The 18,869-nt window shown below is 33.9% G+C and overlaps 1 pseudogene; it reads left to right on the top strand.

Annotated features, from left to right (window-relative positions):
* The first annotated feature begins 7,651 nt into the window (after positions 1–7,651).
* On the top strand, positions 7,652–8,105 carry LOC111537784 (annotated as a pseudogene).
* Positions 8,106–18,869: the final 10,764 nt, after the last annotated feature.

The following is an 18,869-nucleotide window of genomic DNA, read 5'->3' as shown; positions in this document are numbered from 1 at the left end:
GAATTAAAGACTTAAATATAAGACCTAAAACTATAAAATCCCTAGAAGATGACCTAGGAAGTAGCATCCTAGACATAGGACCTGGCAAAGATTTCATGATGAAGATGTCAAAAACAATTGCAACAAAAACAAAAATTGGGACATGTGTGGGAACTCATGCCTATAATCCCAACACTTTAAGAGGCTAAGGTGGATTGCTTGAGCCCTGGGGTTTGGAACCAGCCCAGGCAACATGGTGAAACCTCATGTCTACACAAAATACACAAATTAATCCAGCGTGGTGGTGCATACCTTTAGTCCCAGCTGCTCGGGAGGTAGAGGTGGGAGGATTGATTGAGTCCAGGAGGTCAAGGCTGCAGTGAGCCATGATTGTGTGACTGCACTCCAGCCTGTCTCAAAAAAAAAAAAAAAAAAAGACAAATGAGACCTAATTAAACTAAAGAGCTTCTGCACAGCAAAAGAAGCTATCAACAGATTAAACAGACAATCTACAGAATGAGAGAAAATATATGTAAACTATGCATCTGACAAAGGTCTCATATTCAGAATTATAAGGAACTTAAGTTTACAAGCAAAAAACAAACAAAAAGTGGGCAAATGGCATGAAGAGTTACTTCTCAAAAAAAGACATACACAGCTGGATGTGGTGGCTCACGTCTGTAATCCCAGCACTTTGGGAGGCCGGAACGGGTGGATCACCTGAAGTCAGGAGTTCGAGACCAGCCTGACCAACATGGTGAAACCTCATCTCTACTAAAAATACCAAGAATTAGCCTGTAATCCCAGCTGCTCAGGAGGCTGAGACAGGAGAATTGCTTGAACCAGGGAGGCGAAGGTTTCAGTGAGTTGAGATCGCACCATTGCACTCCAGTCTGGGCAAAAAGAGTAAAACTCCATCTCAAAAAAAAAAAAAAAAAAAAAAAGGCATATACTTTGCCAACAAGTATATGAAAAAAAGCTCAACATCACTAGTCATTAGAGAAATGCAAATCAAAACCACAGGGGGGTACCATCTCATACCAGTTAAAATGGTTATTATTAAAAAGTCCAAAAATAACAGATGTTGGCAAAGTTGTGGCGAAAAGGGAACACTTACACACTGCTGTTAGGAATGTAAATTAGTTCAGCTACTGTAGAAAGCAGTTTTGCAATTTCTCAAATAACTTAAAACGGAATTATCATTCAGTCGAACAATCCCCATTATTGGGTATATACCCAAAGGAATATAAATCGTTCTACCATAAAGATACATGCACCATTCATCACAGCACCATTCACAATAGCAAAGACATGGAATCAATCAGTGATAGACTGGATACAGAAAATATACCACATACACACCATGGAATACTCTGCAGCCATAAAAGAGATTGAGATCATATCCTTTGCAGCAATATGGATGGAGCTGTAGGCCATTATCCTAAGTAAATTAACAGAGGAAGAAAAAACTAAATATCACATTTTCTCACTTACAAGTGGGAGCTGAACATCAAGTACCTATGGATACAAAGAAGGAAACAACAGATGCCAAGACCTACTTGAGGACTGATTGTCGAAAGAAAGTGAGGATCCAAAAACTACCTATCGAGTACTATGCTTATTACCTGGGTGATGAAATAATCTGTACACCAAGCCCAAGGACATGCAGTTTACATATATGACAAACCTGCACATGTAGCCTTAAACCTAAGAAAAGTTTTTTTTTTTTTTTTTAAGTCCGAACTAAATACACATAGTATACTGAACTCATCATAGGACAGAACAAGCATATTATTGGAAAAACTAACAAAATGTAAATAATGCATTTAATTTTGTTAGCAGTATTTTAGCAATTTAATTTTTAGTGTTGATAATTGTTATATGATAAGTGTGTAAGTTTTTACATTGGGTGAAGCTGGGTTAATGGAATATGGAAATTTTCTGAACTGTCTGTATAACTTTTCTGTACGTCTAAAATTATTTCAAAATAAAATAACAAAAATAAAGTAAACATAGATTTAAATGTTCTGCTCTTATTCTTTCACGTAAAATAAGGTTCTATGTTTATTATGTAGACATATTACATAATTTATTTCCAAATTAAAATCAACAAAATCAGGAATCAAAGACAATAAATATAATTTCTTCAAAATATATTTTTTTTCAATTCTGTCATTTTTCCTCAATATTCTGATATTTTCCCACTGAAGTTTCCATTAATTGTAAATGAAATACATGTTATCAAGTTATTAAAAATAAGGCCTGTGCATGCTTTAATTCATAAGCTGAGCATGTATTATCAATCAATATATTTCTAAAATTGATTTCACATGCTGAAATAATCATTATTTCATAATTGCTTTTATTTAACATGGTTTGGAATAGTAGTCTGCTCATCAGCTGAAAGAATTAGAGGTAAATAAAAAAATAAGCATGTACATTAAACACTTTATCTTGTCAAAATATAAATGTACTTTGATTCTGCAAATTTAGGAGTATATTCAAGCCCTCTTCTTTGTGCAGACCTGCATTTAGATACCCATATAATACATATTCATAATAGTCTGTGATCTCTGTTTCAATGTATTTCTATATGAGTAATCCACAGATAAGATTGGAATATTCCTTTACATGTCCATACATTTTTCCTACTAGTTGAATCACTCATCCCAAATTTGACAGAAATGTCTTAACAACACTTGTTCTTTTAGTTTTTCAGAGTATTTAACTTGTTTTTTCATTGAAGCAACTCTTTTTTTGCAGTCATATTATATCTTAACATAATATATAGTTGAGTTATTCAATTGCAGGTAACTGCTGGAAAGACAGGTGACTGTTGGTGAGTACACGAGTCAACATGCAGAACTAAAAGTGCTCACGCTCAAAGGAATGACCTATTAGAAGACAGGGTGCTGTTACGGCCATAACTCAATGTGATTGTGTGAGAAAGAAAAAACTTCAGCTAATCCAGTGAACTGTTTAACTGAATATCAGTTAAGGGGCTAGAATGTATATCCTACTGTAAAAACTTTCACATGACACAGATAAATAAAGAGTTCTGCTAGAAACATTGCTTTACTTACGCTATCTGTAGACTTCTCTTCTCACAAGTAACTGTAATCAGTTTGATATGTGTCCTTCTATATTTTTTCAATGAAGATAAGCACACACAAGGCACAAATATGTTTGTGTATTAATTTTCATACAAATAGATTATAAATTATATACATTACTTTAAACTTTTGAACATTTTAATTGCATTGCTGGGAAGAAGTTTTATTTGTAATTGAGTATAAGTCAGTACTAAACATTATCCAATTATTTTTGCAATAAAAATATGGGCAAGAAAGATGAGGGATAGAACGAGATTGAGAAAAAAGGAAATAGAAAAGGGAAAATGCAGACACTATTGCAAAATAAAATTGCCTGAAATTACTTTATGTCATTGGATAAATGAGAAAAAAGATCATCTAGAATAAATACCAAGTTTCTCATTTGGGTAACTGGATAGATAGTTATGTGTGTATGAGAAAATTGGATGGTTTTGTTGAGGAAAAGAATTTATATTTTCCCCATATTGGATTTTGTATGCTTTTGTCATATGCAAGTGGAGGCAGTCCAGAAATAAGAGAGACATATGGACTATTGTTGTAGCTATAAAATTCAGAAATCCTTCTGTCCACTGCACAATATTTTTGTGAGGGTCTTTGTAAAATGCTTTAAACTTCTGCTACCCAGTGTTGATAGTATTCTTCTGATCAAATTAGCTAATGGTCTTTCTTAAAAGATAAGTAAGTTTAGTTTAACATTATAGTTATAGCAAACAGGTTAAATATTGAGAGTCACACTTTTGATAGTCAAAAATTAGGCATGTAATTTTAACATATTTTTACAATTTTACAATATATACTTTCATTTAGATTATTTCACCATGTTATAAATACTTGAAATAATTTGCAGTAAAATATGTTACCTTTGGATAGTGTGGACAAAATCCAGAGCCTCAAAATATCAATCAACCTGTCGATGCCCCAGTTTTCTGAATTTTACTATTAACACCAAACTCATTTCAGCAAAACCAAACTATATACACATACACATACATTTGCATGCCTGCATGCATACATACATACATGGACACACATACACACATAGTCCTTGAGTCTTTTTTATTGTTTCTCTGTATAACTATTTGTTTATTCAAAAACATTTATTGCCGTCTACAGGAACTAAGATTTACTGTATACAGTAATTGCCCTGCAATGATAGTTTAGAATCATCAGTAAACAGAGCAGAAGTGATTGTTGTGGACCAGGAAATGTATGGAAACTACTCATTCCATTGATTTTCATTTAAGCCTTTGCTTGTCTTAGCAAAAATATTGTTTAATCTATTTCATGTGTGAAGGATCTAATTTAACATCAATATTCTCAGTAAATCTTTGATTCGGATTGGTGTTCTTATATTACAGAAGAGCTTTCTGCAAACCTGAAAACGAAGAAATCCACAGAAAATAATAAACGTACATATTTACTGCGTTATGTGCTTAAAGGTTATTAAGCACTGGACTAAGCATGCAGTTTCTCACAACTCTATGGTGTAGGCACCTTTTAATTATCTTAATTGTGATGGAAATTAGGTTCAGAAAGTTAGATAAATTAACTAATGTCACACATATTGTGTAAGTGGTGTGGCTGGGTGATACAACTCTTAGTGACTATACATACTGCCTCTGTATGTAAGTTTTGTGGAAGAAAACCTTAAAACCTTTTTATTGCTTTCTATTCAGAGCAATATAGCTCTTTTTTCATGACTACATAAAGGAAGGAGAGAAAAATATGAGTAGAGTCAGTGAGAAATGTATAAACCAATCAAGCTGATTTGTAGGAAAATTCAATTAGGTATATTAATTTAAAATGAAAATTTTGAATTATCTATATTTTTAAAAATAATTGTTCTGTGAGATTAATCCTTCACGGTTTTCAATCTTTTTCACTCTATCAATTATCAAGATTCACTTAGGTGATGATAAGAAGTGCTGAAGTGGCTGAGACACTAAATCAGCAATGCATCATGTACTGTATATTTCAAGGTGATGAATTATAGGCTGAGCAATCATGCTGATCACTGGATATCACCACTGATTGGCTAGGGTCGGTCCAAAGTCATCCAGATATCTTTGAACATTAATCAATGTATATCTCATAGGTTTACAGATGAAAAGAATGCCACCGATAATGAATAACCATCTTATGTATTGACTATTTAAATTTATCAGTAGAAAAAATAAAATAAAATAAAATGAATATCTGAGAAAATTACTGCAATATACTATTATTGTCTTCTGTTTAGTCCAGAGTTTTAATCCTGGAAAATTTTGAAGACATATATTACAAGTGAACTGAATATAAATTATATTCTAAAATGTTTAACCCCTATTTAATTTTTCAATTTAAAAAAATCAGACATTATTTACACACAGTGAAATGCACAGATGGTAATTAAAATGTTCAAAAAGTTTTAACATTTATATATATATGTATATATAAGATATCAGTATAACCACTATCAAAGTCAACATATGGGATATTTCCATTACCCCACAAAATTTCCTGGTGCTTTTTTGTAGTCAAACCACGCTTCCTTCCTATTCTTCTCCATCTCCACTACAAACCCTGGTCCCAGGTAACCACTGTTCTAATTTTTTATCAAGTTAGATTAGCAATGCCTGCTGCCATAACTGAATAATTTAATTTTCATTGTTTTGTGTCTGGTATTTTTTACCCAGTATGATGTTTTGGAGATTAATCCATGCTTCAAGCCTCAGTAGTTTGTTCTTTTTTTATTGTTTAATGTTTTTTCATTCTAATAATATACCACAATTTGTGCTTGATCCTGTCAGTGACCATCTGGATTTTTGTTTAGATTTACCATGAATACGTCCACTGAGATCTTTCTTGTAAAACTAGTATTGTGTATATAGATTTTTATTTATTTTGCTTAAATATCTAGATGTGGAATTACTGGGTCATATGGTTAATGTACGTGTAAATTTATAAGAAACTTCAATATAAGATTATTCCCAAAATACATAATCATCTGATTCTCCAAGGTCTAAATGAAAGAAAAAATGTTAAAGGCTGCTAGAAAGACAGGTCAGGTCACTTAGAAAAGGAAGCCCATCAAACTAACAGCAAAGTCCCAGCAGAAATTCTACAAGCCAGAAGAGATTGGGGGCCAATATTTAACATTTTTAAAGAAAAGAAATTCCAACTCAGAATTTCACATCCAGCCAAACTAAGCTTCATAAGCAATGGAGATATAAGATCCTTTTTAGATAAGCAAGTGCTGAGGGAATTCATTACCACAAGATGTGCCTTGCAAGAGCTCCTGAAGGAAACACTAAGTAGGAAAAGGGAAGATCGCTATAAGGCACGAAAAAAACACACTGAAGTACACAGACCTATGACACTACAAAGCAACCACATAAACAAGTCTGCAAAATAATCAGGTAACACCATTAAGAAAGGATAAAGTCCACATATGTCAATACTTACCTTTAATGTAAATGGGCTAAGTGCCCCCAATTAAACAGCACAGAATGGCAAGCTGGATAAAGATCAAGACCCATTGGTATCTTACATGCAATGACACACATAGGCTTAAAATAAAGGAATGGAGAAAACTTTACCAAGCAAATGGAAAACAGGAAAAAAACATAGGTTACAATCCTAGTTTCAGATGCAACAAACTTTAAGTCAACAAAGATAAGAAAAGACAAAGAAGGACATTACATAATCGTAAAGGGTTCAATTCAACATGAAGATCTAACTATACTGAATATACATGCACCCAATACAGGAGCACCAAGATACAGGAAGCAAGTTCTTAGAGACATTCAAACAGACTTAGACTCCCACACAAAGATAGTGGGATATTTTAACACTCCATTTACCATATTAGACAGATCATCAAGACAGAAAACCAACAAAGATATTGATTAGATGAATGTAGCATTTGATCAAATGAATCTGATAGACATCTATAGAACTCTCCACCCAAAATACCAAATTATACTGGCTTCTTATCAGCACATGTACTTACTCTAAAATTAGTCTCATAATTGGTAGTAAAACACTCCTCTGTAAATGCAAAATATCTGAAACCATAACAAACAAACCCTTGGATCACAGTGCAATGAAATTAGAAATCAAATCTAATAAATTATCTAAAAACCATGTAATTACATGAAAATTGAATAACCTGCTCCTGAATGAGTTTTTGGTAAATAATAAAATTAAAGCAGAAGTCAAGAAGTTCTTTGAAACTAATGAGAACAAAGATACAATGTACCAGAATCTCTGGGACACAGCTAAGACAGTGTTAAGAGGGAAATTTACAGCACTAAATGCCCACATTAAAAAGCTGGAAAAATCTCATTAGCAACCTAATATCACAACTGAAAGAATGAGAGAACCAAAAGCAAGCAAACCCCAAAGCCAGCAAAAGATAAGAAATAACCAAGATAAGAGTTGAACTGAAGGAGATAGAGACATGAAAAACCCTTCAAAACATCAACAAATCTGTGAGCTGTTTTCTTATTTTTAAAAAAATTATTAAGAGACTGGTAACACCAGCTAGACTAATAAAAAAGAAAGGAGGAGCAGTCAAGATGTGTGACTTCACTGAGGACCACACTGCAGAGTTCAAGGAGGCTTTCCAGCTGTTTAAACAGGTGATGGCAAGATCCTGTACAGCCAGTGTGGGAACATGATGAGGGCCCTGGGCCAGAACTTCACCAACACTGAGGTACCCAAAGTCCTGGGGAATCCCAAGAGTGGTGAAATGAATGTGAAAGTGCTAAACTTTGAGCACTTTCTGCCCATGCTGCCGATGGTGGTGGCCAGAAACAAGGACCAGGGCATCTATGAGGATTATGTCAATGGACTTCAGTTTTTGACAAGGAAGGAAATGGCACTGTCATGGGTGCTGAAATCTGACATGTTCTTGTCACACTGGGTGAGAAGATGACAGAGGAAAAAGTAGAGATGCTGGTGGCAGGGCACGAGGACAACAATGGTTATATTAACTATGAAGAGCTCATTTGCATGGTGCCGAATGGCTGAGGACCTTCCCAGTCTCCCCAGAGCCCATGCTTTTCCCTGTGTTGGATTTTTTATGTTTCCTGAAGGCTCCCTAGACAATCTTGTCATAGCACCTTTCCCATCTTGTCTCTCTTGGATGATGTTTGCCATCAGCATTCACCAAATAAACTTGCTGTCTGTGCCCCCCACCTAAAAAAAAGAAAAGAGAAAAGATTCAAATAAACACAATCAGAAATGACCAGGGGGATATTACCACTGACCTCCCCGCCAGAAATACAAACAGCTATCAGAGAATATTATGAGCACCTCTATGCCCATAAACTAGAAAATCTGAAAAAATGAAGAAATCCCTGGACACGTACACCCTTCCAAGACAGAATCAGGAAGAAATTGAATCCCTGAACAGACCAATACAGCTCTGAAATTCAATTAGTAATAAAAAACTTAAGAACCTCCAAAAGCCCAGGACCAGAAGGATTCAAAGCTGAGTTCTACCAGGTGTACAAAGAAGAGCTGATACTACTCCTCCTAGAATTACTTCAAAAACTGAGGAGAAGGAACTTCTCCCTAACTCCTTCTATGAAACCAGCATTATCCTGATACCAAAACCCAGCAGAGACACAATAAACAAAGAAAACTTCAGGCCAATTTCCTTGATAAACATAAACGCAAAAATCCTCAACAAAATACTGGCAAACGAAATCACATCAAAAATGTATCCACCATGATCAAGTAAGCTTTATCCCTGAGATTCAAGGTTGATTCAACATATACAAATCCATTAATGTGTTCATCAAATAAACAGAACTAAACACAAAAATCATGTGATTATCTCAATAGAGGCAGAGAAAGCTTTTGATAACATTCAACAGCCATTCATACTAAAAACTCTCAAAAATGCTGGGTATTAAAGGAACATATCTCAAAATATTTAGATTGGTGCAAAAGTAATTGCAGCTTTTGACATTATCTTTAATAGTACCAACCTAATAATAAGAGCTATTTATAACGATGATACAGACATCATACTAAATAAGAAAAAATTGGAAGTATTCTTTTTAGAAACTAGCACATGACAAGGATGCCCTCTCTCACCACTTGTATTCAAAATAGTACTGGATGTCCTGGCCAGAATAATCAGGCAAGAGAAAGAAAGAAAGGGGGTTCAAATAGAAAGAGAGGGAATCAAACTACCTCTGCTTGCAGAGGACATTGTCTTTATCTAGAAAGCCCCATAGTCTCAGCTCAAAAGCTTCTTAAGCTGAAAAACAACTTCAGCAAAGTCTCAAAATACAAAATCGATGTGCAAAAATCATTAGCATTCCTATAAACTAACAACAGTTAAGCCAATAGCCAAATCAGGAACCCAATCTCATTCACAATTGCCACAAAAAGAATACAATACTAGAAATACAGCTAATTAGGGAGGTGAAAGATCGCTACATGAAGAACTACAGAACACTACTCAAAGAAATCAGAGATGACACAAACAAATGGCAAAACATTCCATGCTTGATATGATTTGACTGTGTCCCCAACCAAATCTCATCTTGAATTCCCATGTGTTGTCGGAAGGACTTGGTGGGAGGTAATTTAATCATGGGGGCAAGTCTTTCCCATGCTGTTCTTGTAATAGTGAATAAGTCTCATGAGATCTGATAGTTTTAAAAAGAGGCATTCCCCTGCACAAGCTCTCTCATTTTTTGCCTGTCACCGTCCACGTTAAGATGTGACTTGCTCCTCCTCGCCTTCTGCCACGATTGTGAGGCTTCCCCAGCCATGTGGAACTGTAAGTCCAATTAAACCTCTTTCTTCTGTAAATTGTTCAGTCTCCAGGGTGTCTTTATCAGCAGTGTGAAAACAGACTAATATAGTAAATTGGGACCAACAGAGTAGGGTGCTGCTGAAAAGATAACTGAAAATGTGGGAGCGACTTTGGAACTGGGTAATGGGCAGAGGTTGCAACAGTTTGGAGGACTCAGAAGAAGACAGGAAACTGTGGGGAAGTTTGGAACTTCCTAGAGACTTGTTGAATGGCTTTGACCAAAATGCTGATAATAATATGGACCATGAAATCTAGACTGAGGTAGTCTCAGATGGAGATGAGGAACTTATTGGGAACTGAAGCAAAAGTGACTCTTGTTATGTTTTAGCAAAGAGGCTGGAGGCATTTTGCCTCTTGTCTGTGCCCTAGAGATTTGTGGAACTTTCCTTCCTTCCTTCCTTCCTTTTTTTTTTTTTTTTTTTCTGGAGTCTCACTTTTGTCACCCAGGCTGGAGTGCAATGATGCAATCTCGGCTCACTGCAACCTCTGCCTCCTGCGTTCAAGTGATTCTCCTGCCTCAGTTTCCTGAGTAGCTGGGATTACATATGCGTGCCACAGTGCCCAACTAATTTTTGTAGTTTTTGTAAAGACAGGGATTCACCATGTTGGCCAGGCTGGTCTCAAGCTCCTGAACTCAGGTGATCCGCCTACCTTGGTCTCCCAAAGTGCTGGGATTACAGGCATGAGCGACTGCACTCGGCCTGTGGAACTTTCAACTTGAGAGAGATGATTTAGGGTATCTAACAGAAGAAATTTCTAAGCACCAAAGCATTCAAGAGGCGACTTGGGTGCTGTTAAAGGCATTCATTTTTATAAGGTAAACAGAGCATAAAAGTTTGGAAAATTTGCAACCTGATAATACAACGGAAAAGAAAATTCCATTTTCTGAGGAGAAATTCAAGCTGGCTGCAGAAATTTGCATAAGTAAGGAGGAGCCAAATGTTAATCACCAAGACAATGGGGAAATTGTCTCCAGGGCATGAGGTCTTCCCACCAGCCCCTCCCATCACAGACCCAGAGGCCTAGGTGGAAAAAATAGTTTCATGGGCCAGGCCCACTGTCCACGTGCTGTGCACACCCAAGGGACTTGGTGCCCTGCATCCCAGCCACGCCGGACATGGCTCAAAGGGGCCAATGTAGAGCTCCAGACCATGGCTTCAGAGGGTGCAAGCCCCAAGCCTTGGTAGCTTCCATATGGTGTTGAGACTGCAAGTGTACAGAAGTCAAGAATTGGGATTTAGGAACCTTTGCCTAGATTTCAGAAGGTGTATGGAAATGCCTGGATGCCCATACAGAAGTTTGCTGCATGGGAAGGGCCCTCATGGAGAACCTCTCTGCTAGGACAGTGCAGAATGAAAATGTGGGGTAGGAGCCCCCATACGGAGTCCTTACTGGGACACTGCCTAGTGGAGCTGTGAGAGGAGGGCCATCATCCTAATGACAAAATAATTTGTACAACAAACCCCCATGACACAAGTTTACCTATATAACAAACCTGCATATGTTCCCCTGAAGTTAAAGTTAAATTAAAAAATAATAAAAAACTGGTAAACAGTATTCCGAAGTTGTTATATTATTTTACATCCCTGCCAGCAGAGCATGAGAGTCTTGGTTATTCTACAACATAACTGTTGTGGAATATTTAATTTTGTCAGACTTAACAGTTTAGCTATTCTACTGGAAATGTCATGGTATCTGATTGTGCTTTTACTTTGTATATTTTTATGACTAATTATGTTGAATATCCTTTTATGTGGTAACTGGCTTTTCATATAGTTTTATTTTGAAATTCTGGGCAAATATTTTGTTCACCTTTAGTAGGCTGTCTTCCCATTATTATGTAGTAGGAGATTTTCATTTATTATGAATAGGTCCTTTATTAATGCATATATATTTTCTAATTTGTAATTTTTCCAATATATCTTGCATTGACTTGAAATCTGTTTGCCCACCTCAATCCCCAAATATATTTTTCTTTGTTTAATTCCAGAAGCCTCACAATTTTTCCTTTTATATTTAGGGCCATGATCCATCTCAAGTCATTTTTTGAACACAAGTGAGATAAGAATCAAAGGTTTTCTTTTTTTCTTTTAAATACAGATATCCAACTTTCCAGTATCATTTGTTAAACAGCCTTTCCTTTCCCCATTGAATTGCTTTTGATATCTTAGATCTATTCCTGGACTCTCTGTTCTGTTCCAACATCAAATTGTCTACTCTTGTGCCAACATCCATGGTAAGTTTTGAAATCACATAGGATAAGTACTATGATTTTCTACTCTTTATGAAGCTATTTTGGCTTTTTAAAGTGTTTTATGTTTTTACATGCATTGTCTAAAGACCTTGTCAATTTCTATGAAAAAGGATACAGAGATTTAATTTATATTTTTCATATTTTAAAATTTTTAAAGATTATTATTAATCTTTCTCAGTTATGTTTTATATTTTTAGGTAGATGTCTAGCATATTTTTCCTCAAATATACTTCATGTATTTAATTAATTTGATGTGATGTAAATGGTATTTTAAAAATTTTATTTTGTAATTATTCCTTGCTAGTTATGGATAAACAAAGGATTGGATTTTTTTTTTTTTTTTCTATTCTTCAGCTTCACAATTTTAAACTTATTCTTAGAGTAGACATTTAGATTGTCAAGATTTTCTATGTGTGAAATCATGGAATTTGTAAATGAAGACAGTTCTCTATCTTCCTTTTCAATCATTTTGTCTTTTCCTTGCATTTTCCCCCTTATTGTACTTGCAAAGACATCTAATGAAATGTTAAACAGAAGCAATGAGAGCAGAAGTTTTGTCTGACTCCCAATCTCAAGGGAAAGTGTCATGTGGCAATATTAGAATGAAATGTTATCTATAGCGTATGTTTCTTTATATTTCATCATTTTTTGGGATTGAGGAAATGTCCTATTGCGAGTTTTTTGATAATTTCTCTTAAAATAAATGTTGGGCTTTTCCAAATTTTTTTTTTGCCTTTATTAAAATGACCATATGATTTTTTTCTTCAGTTCTCTTAATTTAACCAATAGTATCGATTTATTTTCTCATATTAAAACAAACATTAAGTCCTGTGATAAATGTTACTTGCTTATAACATATTATCTTGTTTATATGTTACTGGATTGAATTATCTAAATTATTTTAAGAAATTTTGTATCTGTGTTCATAAGCGGTATTCTTGGTCATTTTTTCCTTATAATATTTCTGTGTTGTTTCAGTATCAGAGTCATGTGGCTCTATAAAATAATTTTAAAAGTATTAACCCTATCTGTATTTTCTGAAAGGATTTATTTTTCTCTTCCTTAAATGTTGAATTTAGTTCCCCTCTGAAGCCATATTAGCCTCAACTCTTCTTTGTGGGAAGATTTTAAACTACAAATTTAATATTCTTAAAAATATAGGGCTATTCTAATTTTCTATTTCTTTCAATGTAAGTTTGATAATTTGTCTTTAAGGATTGTGCCAATTTTATATGTTATTAAATATTATTGACAAAATGTTGCTCATAATATTCCTTTATTTTTCTTTTGTTAGCTTTAGAATCTGGAGGGATCCATTCTTTCAGTCTTGAAGCTGGTAACATGCGTTTTCCTTCTTAATTTCTGTATCAAAGTAGCTAAGTTTTTTTTCAATAATAAAAACCTTTTTAAAGAAACCATTTCTGGTTTTGTTGATTTGATGTATTGTTTGACCATTTTCTCTTTCACTGTTTTCTGCTCTTAACTTTATAATTTTCCTCTTTCCTTTTGCATTTATTTTGCTATCTTTTCCTAGTTTCTTAAGAGGAAGCTTAGATCATCAGTTAAAAAATTTTGTTTTCTATGACATTTTAAATTCCTAATATTCTCTGTAAGCAGTATTTTAGTTGTTTTGTACAAATATTGGTATGTTGTGATTTTATTTTTATTTAGTTAAAAGATTTTTAAAATTCATAATTTATCTTTTATCATGGGATTTTTAGAATTGTGTAGCTTAATCTGAAAATATTTGGGGATCTTTTTATTTTTGGTTATCGAGTTCATATGTAATTACATTTGAGTACAACAGCATCTATAAATGACTTTATTTTTTAAAAAATTAGTGAGACATTCTATGACATGGTATATGAAATATTTTGTTGAATATCAATTTCTCTGGAAACAAATGTATATTCTGCATGTGTTCAGTTTATTGTCTTGTAAATACCAATTTGGTTGGCGGTGTTGTTCAAACTTTCCATATCCTTTCTAATCTTCTGTCTACTTTTGCAACTATAAGCATACCTCACAGATACTGTGGTTTTGGTTTCAGACCACCACTATCAAGCAAATAGCACAATAAATTAAGTTACGTGTTTTTTTTTGTTGTTTTTTTTTTTAGTGTATATAAAAGTTATGCTTACACTCTAATGTAGTCTGTTAAGTGTGCAATAGTATTTTGTCCAAAAATTTGTATACCTAAATTTTTAAAGACTGTAGTGCTAAAGAAATCCAAAAATAATCTGAGCCTTCAGTGAGTTATAATCTTTTTGCTGGTAGATGGTCTTGCCCTGATGTTGATGGCTGCTGGCTGATCAGAATGGTTGTTGCTAAAAATTGGGAAGGCTGTGGTGATTTCTTAAAATAAGTTGACAGTGCAGTTAGCCACATTGATTGATTCTTCCTCTCACACACAATTTATCTGTAGCATGTGATGCTGTTTGACTGCACTTTACCCACATTAGAACCTCTAATTTAAAGACTAAAGTCAATCCTCTCAGACCCTGCTGCCACTTCTTTACCAACTAAGGATACAATGTTCACAGCAACTTCACCAGGAATAGATTCCATATTAAGATATTACTTATTGGCTTATCCATTAGAAGCAACTCCTCATCAATCCACTAATATGGTATATTATATTTATTGATTTTTTAAAAATGTTAAACCAAACTTGAAATCCTGATTAAGCCCCACATTTTGTTCTATAATGGTGGGGTGACTTCTTCTCCCTCATCTGTAAAAACCGAAGTCAGCCATTTAAAATGCGTTCTGCTGAAAGTTACATAGCTTTGACATGTTTCAATTTCTCTCTAACTTAAAAACAACAAACTAAACAACTAAATCTTTCCTTCACATCTGTGCTTTACCATATTTTGTACTTCACTCTGTTTAAAATTATCTTTCCATATTTGCCTATTGAAATTATTATTTGTCTTTTAAGATACACCCAGAATAACACAATCCTCCTAACTTCTTTCTTTATTATCTCATTCTGAAATGTTTTTGCATACCTGAGAATTCTTGGCTTATGCTTGTGCCGCTCTTGAAATCATATAACATGTTGTCTTGTTTATGTATATTTTTACCATATTTTAGCTGCCCTTTGGCCCTGTATTTTTCCCCTTTATCCAACATCTCATCTTCTGTCTTTTTTTTTTTATTGCAAAATTTCTTTCAGTAATTTTATTTCTGTGGACACCTCTGACTTTATCGCCTTCAGTTTGTTCTCATACCTCTTTTTGTGCCCCTTACAAAGTATTTCTTGTCATTCATCCATGCACTGAAATGCTAGTAAGTTTTTCAGACTTTGAGGTCAAGCATCATTCCTCCAGGAATCATTCCCCAGCTTTCAGTCTCTCTCTTTATTGCTGGTATTTTTAATGTTATCCTCTGTCTTTTGTTAATAGAACTCCTTTTTACTTCTCAGGGCAGCATTCTGATAATCTTTTGAATATCAAGGATGGATATGAGATTCAAATTAATCAGGATATTCAGTATCTCTGGACACAGAAATTGATATAATGATAGACAACACATGACCTAGGTAGTGCTCAGCATTAGTTTCTCAGTGCTGAGATGATTAATATTAAACTTGCCATTGGGTCATCACAGTAACCACCCAAATTAGGCAAAGAGTTTTGGAAGCAGAGCTCTGAGACAGAAATCAAGAATCTTTAAAAAATATCATTTGATATTCTTATTCTATGTAAGTCTGAAGCCAGGTGCACTTCTCTCATCTAAGCTGAAAAATTCTCCTGCTCTTGTGTTTTGGCCTAATAAATTTGTTTTAGGCTTTTACATTTACAGATGTAGTGTGCAGAGTTAAAAATTTGAGGCCTTTTTCTTTTTAGATACACAAATAGTATTTAACATAGGATATACATATTATATATTAGAAAAATATATGTTTAATAATATTTCTGGATGAGAAAAATATATTCACCTAAATTAGGGGGAGGAAATCATGTGTGCAAAATACTATTTAACACTGTCTCATATCAATATCTTGAAATTCAAGTATTAGTCCAGCAAATCACATTAAAGATTTTCCTATACCAAACTCCTTACTAAGAGGAATTGTAGACATTACTCTTTAAAATATGACTCTCTGTGTTTTATAAACTATCTTCTTCAAAGTTACATACTGCCTCTTGCAAATTGATACTGCTGTCTTGGAATGAAGAGCATTTGGCTCATTTTCATGTACTTCTTTTTATGTCACTTTCTAAATGACAACATCTATATTTGGGGGAGTTATGTGTTCTCAGATTGTATACAGTGATTTGGAAGGAAGCTAGAGGCTAAACTCTTTATCATCAAGTCAATGTTATTATTTCTTATAATTCAGTTAAGTGATTTTTAGTATTTTAGTTAAGGTATAGTTTGCTGTATATGCATGCAAATATATATAGCAAACAGTACCTATTATTTTGAGAGTATTTATTTCACTTTAAATGAAATGCATTCACTCAATATTTCTGGAGTTGTCTTAATGCAAGCATTTACTCATATTATTAGAAGTTTTACAAATTGGGCCAGGAGCCAAATGTGAGTTTTCAGAAATGAAACTCCTCATTCTTATTCTTATAGTAAATATAAATCAGAATTGAGGCTGAGAGCAAGATACACTATACATGTAAGGAATTAAGGCTTCCAATATTGATCGTCATTGAATACTATAATAAATCTGAAAAATCTAATCTATTTGGCAACAATTAAATTAATCATAGCATTGTTACTCTTATAGAAATTATTTTTATTGTGATAAAATATATAACATTAAATTTACTATCTTAGTAATTTTTAAGTGCATATTTCAGTCCTGTTAATTAAATTCCCATTGTTGTGCACAAATCTCTAGAACTTTCTAATCTTGAAACTCTGGACCCATTAAACACTAATCCCCTACCCCCTCCAGCCATTGGTAACCACCTTTCTAACTTTATGTTTCTATTATTTCGACTACTTTAGACTTCATAAAAATGGGATAAAACATTATTTGTCTTTTTGTTACTATTTTGCTTAGCATAATATCCTTGAGTTTCATTCATGTTGTAGCATGTGACAGGATATTCTTTTCTTTTGTAAGGATTCATAATAACCCATTTTATTTATATACTACATTTTCTTTATCCATTAATCTTTCCACGGACATTTGAATTGCTTCTATCTCTTGACAATTGTGCAAAGACTGCAATAAGCATGGATGTATGAATACCTACTTGAGAAAGTAAGCACATTTTGTTTGGCATATACATGGTTAATTCATCCCCACTTTAAAAGAACTCAAGGAATAAAGAAACTAAGTATTTATCTACAGATGAAAGACATATAATAAACACAAAACAAGTAGAAATAAAGGCATTGAAAGAAGATGTTTTCAGGGCTACGTGGAGACCACAATAACAACTTGCGTTGTTACAAATACTCTAAACTTAGCCATACCCACAGGCATTCATACGTGGTGAAGGGCTGTCGGTGTGGGAAAAGGCAAATGTAATATCTTTTCTCATCTCTATCAGCAGTTCCTCCAGAACTTATTATTCTCACACTGTAAGCGCATACAATATCAATGCTACAAAAGGCTTGAAAGAAATTTATCTCTTGTCTCCCTTCCCCCTTCCCATCAATGTTATTGATCTCCTACACTTTTACTGTATGTTAGAGCTTCCTGTTCTATTTATTTCATGTACCTTTATGTCCTTTGGTCATGAATTGCTTTTCATTGCTATTATATAGGCTGACATGTGTGGCTTTAATATATGCTTTAAAGTAACGATAGCATTTAAAATAATTGCATATCACAAAGTATAAATGAATATGTTTATTCCATGGACTTTCATTTTGCATGTGTAAAAACGCTCACTTGAGCATTTAAATAATCATGTTCACTTACCCAAAGAAGCAGGTTTTAAAGTAAATGGGAAAAAGTATGCCATCTTTCTTACTGCCTAAAGACAAGATCTCCATCACGTGGTCATATTACCCTACGCCTTATGAATTTAAAAGCTTGAAATAGCATTGCAAAAGGTCACTAGAAGTAAGAACAGTTCTTTTCTCAACAATACATTAAGATTGTTTCACTAAAATAGCTGCCTTTTCTACCCTGCTATAAATTTAGGGGAAAACAACATTCTGTTCAATTATAAAAAGTAAACACTGTGTCTATTTAAACCATCCACCATCTCATTTTTTTTAAACTTTTATTTTTGGTTCAGCTTAAAAAAATTAATGGGAAGAATAATACTTTATGTAATTGGAGACGGTTTGTTATATAGGTAAAATGCATGTAATAAAATGTAAACAATTCATTTACCTATTAAAAGTACTACCAAGAGACTCAGAAAAGAAAGTTGAAAGTAATTCAGAACAATCAAACATGCAGCTAGATGGGAATGGAATAAAAAATTGCAATTTTTATTGTATGTTGTAATGATGTAATTATAAATATTAATTCTACCTATTAACACAATGATGTAATAAAAATGCCAACTAAATTAAATCATAATGATTAAATATGTATAAAATTTCAGGCAAAGAAGCACAGCAATCTAGAAACTGTAAGTCTTAGGCAAACTGGTTTATAGACTATTGAAATCCTGTCTGCATTAGAAATAGGTGAATACTAAGAATGATGGTTTCCAGCTGCATCCATGTCCCTACAAAGGACGCAAACTCATCCTTTTTTATGGCTGCATAGTATTCC

Source organism: Piliocolobus tephrosceles, chromosome 9 (assembly GCF_002776525.5).
Source record: "Piliocolobus tephrosceles isolate RC106 chromosome 9, ASM277652v3, whole genome shotgun sequence".
In the NCBI taxonomy this organism is placed as follows: domain Eukaryota; kingdom Metazoa; phylum Chordata; class Mammalia; order Primates; family Cercopithecidae; genus Piliocolobus; species Piliocolobus tephrosceles.
Note: the sequence above shows the minus strand (reverse complement) of the source record. Positions and strands in the feature narration are given on the sequence as shown.